Here is a 12,232-nt window from a genome sequence, read left to right on the forward strand (position 1 = left end):
TACCGACAACCACACATTCTTATTAAGTCACGTTATTTGGAAGAAAGTCTGTATGTACATTAAATTGTAGTATTTGTTGTTTCCCAGACGGGGTGTTCTTAGATATCCCTGATAAAAACACTGACGCAGTGTTAGTCTTGTTGCACGATACACCATCATCCAGGTCAGACTCTGAAGTTGCTGAGTATATCCCCAGTTATACAATCACTTCTGAAATAAGGAACAATGATCCCAACCAGTAGCCCTGGTGATACTCTGGCATGCTGTGAAGATGCAGATCCAGCATTCTGAATGGGTTGCACCTACAAGCTACAGGAATGACGTGGTGACGCAAGTGTCACAGGGTTTGGTGGCGCCACAGCAGATTAAGGGTACACATAGTTGTGCCACATGGCAGGGAACTGGTACTGCTTAGAAAAACATGTGCAAACAGACAGGTTTTACAGTGTATTTGCTTTAGCACATAGTAGTTGCTTTAGCACATATATATTGGTGGGAGGAGGGAACACAGGAGGGGTTTGTTTTTATCATAGAGGGTGTGCACAAGGTGGCTGTTTTGTGAGCAAGAGGGCGGCCATGGCTGGTGCGCAGAAAAGCACAAGTGTAACAGAGAAATATTGCACATGCAGCAAAGCATTTCCTCTGTACGTCCTCCCTCTTAACTTTCTTCTATAGGGCACTCTTATATTACACGTGCAGCAAAGCACCTCCTCTTCATTCTCTGTTACAGTGCACTTTTATATTACACATGTAGCAAAACTTTCCTTTTTAGGTTCTGTCAACACGCACATTTCTTCTATTTAGCACGCCCATGTAACACACTTATAATATTGCGTAGATGTAGGTAGGGTTAGGGTTATTAGGTAGATAGAGCTGTATTAAGTGTATGCAGCAGTGAGCAAGAGATCTGCCATGTTTTTAAAGGCTCATGTTAAAAGCTGCAGAGCTGGCATCTTTAGCTAAAGGCTGTAGCATGCATTTGTATTTGTATTTGTATTTAATTATACTTTATATAGCGTCTTTAACCAAAGCGCTTTACAGAGAGCAATTAACTGTACATTAAATTAGCAATAGAAATCGGTGTTCAGAGTCAACCAGTATCAATCAAACAGACTGAAGTAAGTGAGTTTTTAAAGCAGAGCGAAAAAGAGAGCAAGAGGTAATAGATCGGAGAGATAGAGGAAGAAGATTCCAGTGGAGGGGAGCAAGCAGTTGGAAGGATCGAAAACGGGATTGTGCACAGGGGTCACGAGGAACATTAAGTCAAAAAAAGACCAGCAGAGCGAGAGAGAACGAGGAGGAGAATAGAATGAGAGGTGAGATGTAAGATCATTGGGGGCAAGACCGTTGGGAGAATTGAAGACTAAGCAAAGGAAATTGCACTTGAGCTGGGAATAAGAAGAAAGCCATCCAAGTATCCAAGTGAGGCAAGAGACGAAGAAATTGAGTCCCGATGAGAGAAAAGACAGAGTGAGCAATTCGAAGAATGGTAGATTGATTTAAGAGGATTTAAGCATGCATTTAATTGAATCTTATTTTCTGCTGATGAACCGAGAAGCGCTGAGCACCCAAGGTCAGAATACAAGGAAGATGCCAGGTATTGTCCAATTAATTGTTGCAAGGGGACATTTTCTCATGAGACCGAAACTAGCCCCCAGGCTGTGTGTAGAGGGGTAGGTGTTTTTGTGAGCAAGAGGGCAGACAGCAGGTGCAGTCCCACAAGAGACAGGGCAATGCACAATGGGCACGAAGGACACAGTACTAGGGGTGAGGGGGCCCAGGTTGCAGGCTGCCAGAAGATGTAACCAGGATGGGAGCAACAGCAACCCCCAAAGACTACAGGTCCTTTTTACCAGGGAATAAAAGTACTATGGTAGAACACATAAATAGGAGCAATTGATTTCCAGCAGCCGAAAGTGTTTTCAAGTTAAGTTCTATCAATCTATCTATCTATATTAATTTTTGTATAGTGCTAAATCGCTCTTAGGCCTCGAAGCGCTCACAGGGACAGCAAACACAAACATAAGCACAAAGAAGGAGATAAGCAGATAGTCAAAGAACCAGAAATGACTGGGCTGAAAGGGCGGGGGCCTTCATCGAAAAGCCAGGTTTTTAACTGCCTTTTTTAAGAGGTTGAGAGATACACAGTTCTTAAGTCGCAGAGGAAGGGAGTTCCAAAGTGTTGGTGCCCAGAAGTTAATATTGGTGTTACCAATTCTTTTTAGGAGTTGACAGGGTTGAAGCAGGTCTTGGTTGTTGTTAGAATGCAGGTTTCTACTAATGGGGGCTTTTATTAGTTTCCGAACAAGATATTTTGGAGCAGCACCCGGAAGACATTTAAAGATTATCACTGTGCTCTTGAATTTAATTCTTTGATCAACTGGGAGCCAATGGAGGTTCCTCCTAGCAGTAGAGGTTCTGGAATGTCGGCTAAGCCCATTTACTGCTCTAACCGCACCATTTTGAATGGTTTGCATTTTTCTTAGGTTAGATTTTGCAGTGCCCATTAAAAGACTGTTGCAATAATCCAATTTGGAATTTATTATAGCCCCAGCAATTACAGCGAGATTGGGCTTGGATAAATAGGGGCGTATTTGCCACAGAGGGCTAGTAAAGAAAGCTCAAGTAGATTTAAGATATGAGGCGTGCGTTTTAAAGGATAGATGTGAGTCCAAGAATTTACCCAGCATTTTTACCCAATCAAACACTGTGATAGTGCTATTATTAATTTTAAAGCTTTGATATAAATCCTCTAGTTTTTTTAGTCTCTGAGGAGTGCCCATAATCATGAGTTCTGCCTTTGTTTCATTGAGGGCCAGGGAGTTTGAGGCCATCCACTTTTGTGTGGCTAAAAACACCTCTCTGACTCTTTGAGCGTCTTTTTCATAATCTCCTGACAGTGAGAAAACCAACTGAGCGTCATCAGCGTAGTTTGTAAACTTGACACCCATGGTTCGTAACATGTCACATAATAGCTTGGAGAAGATGTTAAAGAAAAGGGGTGATAAACAAGACCCCTGTGGGCCACTGCATAATAGAGGATTTTTTTAGGAGGTAAAGACCCCCTTGACAACAGCTGACATTCTAGGGCCTAGAAAGGATTTAAACCAGCCTGCTGCGGCAGGGGAGCATCTACCAACGTGTGCTGCACAACAGCACATGACGACTACGGACCGTAAAACACCTCAAGCCCAGCCAACGGACCCACCGGGCTGAGGCGGCCAACAGCACATCACTGCTCTCTTGCACTTTTCCAGCTTATTCCCACTAACCCACCCCCTCTCCTCTCCTTTTTCAGAGCCTCCAGAGCGCCAGGGGACCACTTTGGTGGTGACAGTGCACGGTACAAATGTCCATTAACATTAACATTAACATTAACATTAACATCAGTCTTTCGGCAAGCAGATGGTGATCAATCAGATCGAACGCCGAGGAGAGATCTAACAGAAGGAGTAGTGCTGGGTTACCATTTTCGATGAAAGATGCAATGTTTACCTGTAAATCCAGAAGAGCTGTCTCAGTGCCATGATTGCCACAGAATCCTGATTGTTCTTCGGCAAGGATGTCATATTTTCTTCTATAAATTATTGATATTGTTGATAGGCAATCTTATCTATTATCTTCAACAAGAAAGGCACATTCGTGATGGGTCTGAAATTACCTGGAACTGAAGGATCAAGATTGTCCTTTTTGATCAGTGGTGTGATCCATGCCTCTTTGATATTGTTTGGCACATAGGACTCAGCGAAAGACTGGTTTACAAAGTGGGCAACCCAGGGGGCTATGGTCTCAGCGAAATCCTTAAATAGTTTACCCGGAAATAAATCTCCTTTACAAGAAGAGGGTCTAAGTTTGTGAATAATTTCAAGAACCTCTGCCTCTGAGATTCTTTTAAAGGTAACATTTTCAGGATTGGACAGAGTAGAATGGCACATGAGCTCAGGTATTTTGACATCGTTAGAGAAAATCCTTATTTGTTCCTTAATAGCCAGTTGATGTTTTTCAGTTTTGCTGGTGAAGGCTTCATGGATTGCTTGACAGCAAACATTACTTTCTTGTTTCTGACTATTAACTGGGGCATTGTGTTTCTCCTATAGGATAGTGAAGATTTCCTTAGAATGGGATTTTGCTTGATGGATTCTTGTATAGACATTTTTTGCTTTGGCATTAAAAATGTATTCTTTGTAGTGTTTAACAGCTTATTTATAACAGAGCATTTTTCCAGCTGAGGGGGCTTTTCTTCAGCATCATTCCATTTTTCGTTTAGTCTGTCTGGCAGCCAAAATGTCCTCTGAAAAGCAAGTTGGCTGCATGACGTTAGAAGGGAACTGGGGAGGTAACGGCCTAGCAGGTGAAGAAGGGCAAAAGACCAGGGAACCATTCAGGGGAAGGGGATTGGGTCTTCCAGGGGATGCAGACATGTCTATGACTTTGCTGATGTCCATGCACAGTTTCATTGGATAGGCTTGGTGAGCTACTATTGCCTGCGCTGTCTCCAAAGCAATTATCCAATCAGCGTCCGAGGGTTTCAACAAAATGTACTATGAGAAGTGCCAACCAATGGGAAGCACACAGTTTATGTCGGTCAGGAAAATGTGATGTCATTGAGGGTTGTATTTTTTTGGGTTCCAACAAGTGAAACATCCAATGGGACTTTTAATGTGTAGGTTTCTTTAGGGACTTGCTGAAGAGAAACCAATCAACGTGCCTGTACACAAGAAACACTTGTGTACAGGCGCGTTATAAATGCCATATCATATCATGTTAAAATTACCCTAAAAGTGTTGCATTGATAGGATTATGTTAATGAGTTTCTCTCCTTAAATAGGGAGGGTTGGAAGTGGCAAATTGAGATCGTCTTCAGTTACGACTGTTTCTGGCAGTTTGAATCAATAAAACTGTGTTTTTACTTGCACTGTGTTCACACCATTTTTTGAGACTCGATTAATGCCTCTATCCCCAGTGGTGCCTGTGGTACCGGGAGGCAGGCAGGCAGCAATCAGATGCAGAAGCTGCCCCTGATGCGGCTGCAGGACAACTGCAGTTTGTGCCGTGGGTGCCACCATGACAGTGGGACTGTGCATGTGTGAAAGGACCCGGCACCTTGGTCTCGCGCATGTACAGTTCCAATGGGAGTCCTCAGTTCAACGGTAATGCTGCTGGAGGTTGCCTGCTCTAAGCATCTGACACAGAGAAATTTAAACCCTGCCAACACACACATGGATGCGTCATAACACACTCCATGTGTTGTGTGCTTTCCTCATCTCTTTCTCGCTCCGAGTCTTGATTCCAATCCAGCTTCCTCTCCATGCTATCACTCCCTTGCCTTCTGGTCCTCTCCTTCTGTAGTCTCTACTAGCTCTCTTGTCTTCTGGCCTTGCCTGCTCTCCTTGGTACATTGCATGCCCTGCTGCGCTAGCAACAATTTGTCTAGCTAGCCTGCTCTTCCTGTTCCTTCAGCCTTCCAGCTCGGGAACCCTTGGTATCATCCATCTCTCCAGCTATAACATCCGGCTGTGCTTGTCACTGTCCTGGCTCCATGGAAATATGGAGAGTCGTATCGTGGTGTAGGGAGTTGGTTTCCAGGAGTCCATTCTGTGTTCTCATCCTGGGGATTCTCTGGGCCAGTTCCCACTCTGCACCTGCCACCCTCAGGAGGCCTGGACCGCCCTGAGAAGACCAAAACTGGTTCTAGTTGCCCCGAACCCCAACCTAGATCCAGAGCCTAGCAACAACGTGATTAGGTACTTGACAGGTTAAGATGCCCATCTACCCCTAACGCAATGGATCCTGAGCAGGAACTCTGAGAGGAATTACAAGCTTTAAGGCTCAAGTTAGCCACCCTGAAACAAAAATAAATTCCATTCTCAGGGTGGCCATGGGATGGGATCCTGCAATTGCTCTCACAGAGAACACTGTGGCCTACACCTCAGCCCTTAGCCCTGAAATGTGATGGATAGCCCCTTCGCCTTATGGAATTCTGCAACCATTGCAAGACCCACTTTTGTTTCAGGCCTCAGCACTTCCAACATGACAAAGCTACAATTGGCTTTATCCTTAGTAACGTGACGGGTAATGCACTGGCATGAGTGGTCCCATACGTTTCTACTAATAGCCCTATCTTGGATGATTTCAGGGAATTCGAGAAGGCCTTCCTCGCTGTCTTCCAATCACCCGACCTGCTGGCCTTTTGGTTTTGCTCTTTGCAAGACGTATTGGGCTTTTCAACGCGCTCATCAGACTGTGAGGACTGCTGACCTTAAATGGCCAGCTGCCGTGGATGTCAGATTTATGGTGACAACTCCACTATATGCTGTATAGCATGGAGACATCTAATGTGCTGTTTGCACTGGTGACCTCTTTGGTCTGGGAACTCCACGTGCGTTTTGCATGATGCCATTTCTTCAGTTAACTGAGAATGACAGGGCAAGCCAAGACAGAAATCTATAAATATGTATCGTTTATTGTGCTAAATATAAAGAAGCACGTTTGCTATAATGTTGGAGTCACAAATGAGTGAAAATGGCCACGCTCCCATTAAGCAATGTGGCTGTGATGAGACTGGAGTGCTTCGTCCTGAAGAAGACGGGCATCAGCTGTGGCCCAGTTAGACACATTATGCTGTCGAAACTACTTTTTGTCACCGTGTATATTCATGTTTATTGTCCCCCGTAATTTGTAGTTGACTACTTGCACCCTACTTGTTGACAGATTAGTTATTTGCCACGTGTCTTGTCTTTCTTTTCCCTTTTGTTTTGCATCATTGGAGTTCCATTGATGCAGATTTTTTGATAGCATGTGTATTTGGTATGCATCTTTGGCTACATATGAAATTATTAATATTATACTGCACACCATTCATGTTTATTTATGAAGTTTAGTGTGGGATGGGATTATGAGTGCCAGCCTCTCGCCACGTGATCCCCTTCACTTGGTGCAAGTTCTGTCCTCTTGGCTCCCACTTTTCAGTACTGACCATATATTGGGTCTATATGGAGTATATAATAGCACTTTATTCAGCACTTTAGCCATTAGTGCTCTATCTCAATTATCAAAGTTTAAGATGTTTTTATGAAATGAATGTATATATTAAATGTTTTTTATCTATTTGATATCAATAAAATTATTTATATTGTAACATGTGTTTTCAGCTATGCCTCTATTATAATTGCTTATAGCCATTAATTTGAAGTCCCGTTCAATCTATGCACTGTGGAGTTCCGTTTGACACAACCTCCTTTGGCATTTCCTATTTCGTTTCCCCGGTGTCAGCGACGAAGGGGATACCCATCCGTTCTGTTTCTTGGCCACGGTTCAAAGCCAACTACTTGATCTCAAGCAAGACCCTCTGTCCTTGCGACCTACATCAGTCGCTTTCGCCAACTAGCTGCAGACTAACAAAGGCAGGAGTTGACCCATGCACGCTGTTCCGAGGAGGACCTCGCGAAGAATGCAAAGGCGAACAAGCACATTCACCAGAACCTGAAAGGCTTGCTAGATCAGGTCCTTTGCATCGATCATTGATTAACCAAATGATGGTGGGAGCGAGGTGGGGATGGGTGAGGGAGTATTTAGACCACTGAAACCCCTGGATCTGTCATAGAAGGAATCCACCAAAGAACCAATGCAGCTTGGAGCCTTACATGGATAACTGTCTAAGGCTGAACGCAAAAGACGGTATCTCCATTGTGTAGAAGAGCAGATGGACACGCCATCCCTGGCTCCCACCCCCTCAACCTCCATCATACTGGAACAGTAGGTGAAGAGTGTTATGCAGGACACCAGGTATTATCCCAATGCTGCATTTAGTGTATGAGAGACAATATGCACTCAGGCAACCGTACCAAATGTACCCTCGCACTGAAAGGGTGAAAGATATCAGCACACACCATTAGACATCATGGACCTATCAGTGAAATCTGACGAGGGCAATGTGACTTCATGAAGGAAAGATACTAAAACAAAAAGGAAATGATAAAAAATACCTAAAACTAAAGATGTAACTGAAGTAACAAGGGAAACATGTAACTAAAGATGAAGAATTCATGAATGCAAAAAAGATAAACTGCTGACTAATAAATGTATATACACAGAAACGCAAGGTAGACAAGACGTATAGAGGCTTGCTGCAGAGGAAAACATAAAGTGGCTAGAGTGGCCATGATGGAAATATGGATGTCGTACTCATATTAAAAACAATCAAGCTACCTCAGAGACATATATTGGCCTGGGATCAAGGATGTTATTTCAAGGAATAATTGCAAGGCACAAGGGGAGTCAAAAGGCTAAGCCATGTACATAAGACATATTTTTCATGAATTAAGTAAAGGGGAAAACATCTGAAAGAGCCAAGTTTTTGGCAATTAAAGATGGCAAAGCTGATACAATCTCCAGGGGACAAGAGGAGTTATGACACCCAATACAATTGAATCAAATAACAGTAAATAAAAGCTCACAATGGACAAATTTGCGGTCTCCTCACATGAGATTTCTAAGTTGAAATCAAGGCCTATTCATTAAGCTTTGGATGAAGATAATGATGTACCTACACTCCGTTAAATGTTCTAGAACAGAGAACTGGTTGCAAGGTCAACAACAAATGATAAGCCTTGTCTTGGGGCTGGATCGATCACAGAGAATGGATTAATTGGGAAAGTGGGGAGTAGTCTGACATTACTCTAGGCACCTGGGGTCTATTCTGCTTACATGCTGCTAACAATCTGAAAGTCCAACATCTGGAAAGCATGCCAACCAATCAGAGGGCCTGTGAAGCAACATGCTATACATTGTTGCAAAGGCCAACCCGTTGCCTTTTTCCACTATAATCAGTATTATACATATTTATAGGTGGTCTGAGGTGTGCCTAACAGATAAGGGGCAGCCAATGGTGTCATTATCACTTATGCATACTAAAGGTACATATGTCCCCTTAACCAATCCCTCCCTTCAATAGGTTTTAGAGTTTGCCACGTAGGATGACATCATAAATGATGCATATCGAGGTACAAGACCTATGTGTAATCAATTTTGGGCGTGAGTATGGGGTCTACAGCTTATTGTTCGCCAGATTGCCCTACTTTATTTTATGCTGATATTAAAGTAGTATTTTGCCATATTGTTTGAGTCTGTCTGGTTATTTGGGTCCATGATCTTCCTTGGTAATTCCATCTAGCACATGAGAAGCTTCAAGGTGCCAGAGCACATTTTGGTAGCAGTGCGGGTGGTTCTGGTCTAATCGACCTAGGCCCAGATCTAGACTCTCTGAATCTTGACTGCTTTTACATTAGCATAAAATACATGTGTAAGCAGATTCAGTTGGCAGGTCCCTCATTGATGAAAATCCTGTCTGGTCCCCTCAGGTGCCCCACGGACTGAAGGCAAACTGGTTGATTGGGGAAGAGTTGATGCTGAGGGATTCGAGCTGAGCCACAAATGTAAATAGAGCATCGAAGGTGTCAAAATTTGGGGGATGGACGGCATTGTAAATATATTTATAGACGTAACAGGATTTTGGGGATTAGAAAGAAGGGAAATAGATACCTCGATTCCTGGTACCAAGAAGAGTGGAAGGGTATGCACTAAAACTCCAAGTAGGGGTATTATTTAAGGATTCCTGAGGCAAAGCCAAGAAGAAGAGTGGGTATCAAACTCCAAAATAGGGTAAAAAATTAGATGAGATACATTCACTAGAGATAGTAAAGGAAGGCGTACTCAGAAAATTAAAAGCGCACATGTATATGAAATTATAAAAATGTCAGCGAAAAACTTTTATTTTGTTTAGACTACAACATATAAAACAATAGTAAAAAAATGAAGGTAATTATACGATTTTTAAATCAAGATATTGGGCTACATTAGAAGCATGCCGGATCGGAAATAGCGGTGCCAGTCGCACTGTACCGGCAACCTATTCCAGACCAGCATACTACGAGTCCTATGATGCTGCAAAACCTCTCACCGCAAGTGACATCCACAGTGCTACCATATCCAGCAGCACCGTGAATGGAATCTGTGGACTGACAGATAGACCGTGCCTGAAACACCAGCACAGTGGCAGTATGGGCACATTCCGAGTACCGACTTCACGGAAACACCACCATAAAAGTGGCGGTGGCACAGTGATCACTGTGCCAGAAACACCAGCATTGCGGACCAGTCGTTAAACAGTGTCAGGTGTGCAGGAACATGCCACAGGTGGCTAAAATCAGCCCAGATGCACACCCTGAGCACTGTGAATGCACAAAAGGACCACTCCCACACAACACTTCCAACACAACCATGCCGGCATCTGCAGTAGCAGTAATGGAGCTGGAGGCCCTGCATGTACGGATACAACTGGAAGAGGCAGAGAGGAAGAGAAGGGGGCGGAGGCGCAGGAGGAGAAGGAGGATCTTCATGGCCATCCATAATAACAATGGCCAGCAGGTAGCACCTCGCAGGCAGCCACCCATACTCTGCATAAAGGCCACACCCTTCATCCTCACCCAAACACAGACACACACCGTCTACCGGCTAGACAGGGACACCATCAACAGCATAGTCGACCGGATCCATGCCAACCTCGTCAGCCTCATCCAAATTCATACTGACATCTCCCCCTTGCTCAAGGTAGTGTCTGTGCTACATTTCCTGGCAACCAGCACCTACCAACACACTGTGGATGAGCTGCATGGGCTACGGCAACCTGTTTTTTGAGGGTCCTTTTTTTAGCTCCTGGGTGTCCTTGCAGCACGTGTCCAACCACATTGCCCTACACAGAACACTTGACCAGGTTAATGCCACCTAAGTTGCATTCCATGCCCTGGGAGGCAATGTGATTGGTGTGTTGGACTGCACACATGTGGGGCTGGTGGCCAAATATGCCATTGAGGCAATCCACAGGAATAGGAAATGGTACCACTCTCTCAATGTGCAGATGGTGTGTGATGCACACCACCTCATCACCGATTACTGTGCAAGATTGCCAGGACCGACACACAGTTTTATGGTGCTGAGGTACTCCACGCTGCCAGGGTACATGGCACATCACAACAGAGAGTGGACCTGGCTGTTGGGTGAGTTGAATTAACAATGCATGTGCACTGTGGAATGCGGTGGATACTAGGGTCATCTGTGCCATTTGCTAGGTCTTGTGCCAATCCCATGTGACAATGACCAACATACAGACTTTTTTTTTTCTTTTTTTTCCCTCAAACCATTAAACAAACACAAACATACAGACTTTATTAACATTACACTGGCACCACAATGATTCCACCCCCTTTCTGTCCCTCCCATGCAGGTAATGCGGGATACCCATTGATGCCATGGCTAATGACCCCCGTCAGGCACCCACAGAACCAGCACAAGCAGGGCTACAACCGTGCTCACATCAGGACACAGTGCACAATCGAGCGGACATTTGGGTTGTTAAAGGCAAGGTTCTGCTGCCTGAGCAGATCGGGAGGTGTACTCATGTGAAAGTGGGCAGGATAGTCTTGGGCTGTTCCATGTTGCACAACATGTCTATCAGGCACAACATACCACTTCCCCCGGACATGGATATGCACCCAGCAGAGGGAGGATGAGAATGACAGTGAGGACGAACTGCCATTGCCACATCACAGGGATGCCATGGATGGCCATGAAGCACGACATGCACTGATTAACCACTATTTCTGAGCAAATCACTCAAGCACATGGCAAAGGCCAGCAAACACAATCTGCACTGTACAGGCAATAAAACACTCACTAACACTAAAAATGAATGTCCAGTCATGATTTCTGTGCAACACCAAGTGCAATGTAATGAATATAATGCACTAACAGATGGACAAACACCCCCTCCCCAACTACACCTCTCCTCTCCCCTCCCCAACTATTCCTCCTCACTCCCTCTCCCCAAATATACCTCCCCACTACCCCTCCCCAACTTGTGTCACATTGTCCATGTAGTCCCTGCCAAAGACACATCCAGGGCACATGTTTCTTGTTGGCCTATTTATGGGCCTGCTTGCCACCAGGGGTTCCACTGTGTGGAATGGCTGACAGGTACATCGACCTACGCCTCGGGATGCTATGAACAGAACTTGCAGGTGTGGATCTCGTGGATGGCGTGTGTGTTGGCTCACTGGCTCATCTATCCAGAGATGCCTTTGAGGTTGAGGCCCATCCAATGGCACGTTCAGTGTGACGGCCAGTGGCCTGCACAGTGTTCCTCATCATCTGGGCCTCTTCCAGGTGCTGCTGCACT

Source organism: Ambystoma mexicanum, chromosome 14 (assembly GCF_040938575.1).
Source record: "Ambystoma mexicanum isolate Mex_15411 chromosome 14, UKY_AmexF1_1, whole genome shotgun sequence".
Taxonomy (NCBI): Eukaryota; Metazoa; Chordata; class Amphibia; order Caudata; family Ambystomatidae; genus Ambystoma; species Ambystoma mexicanum.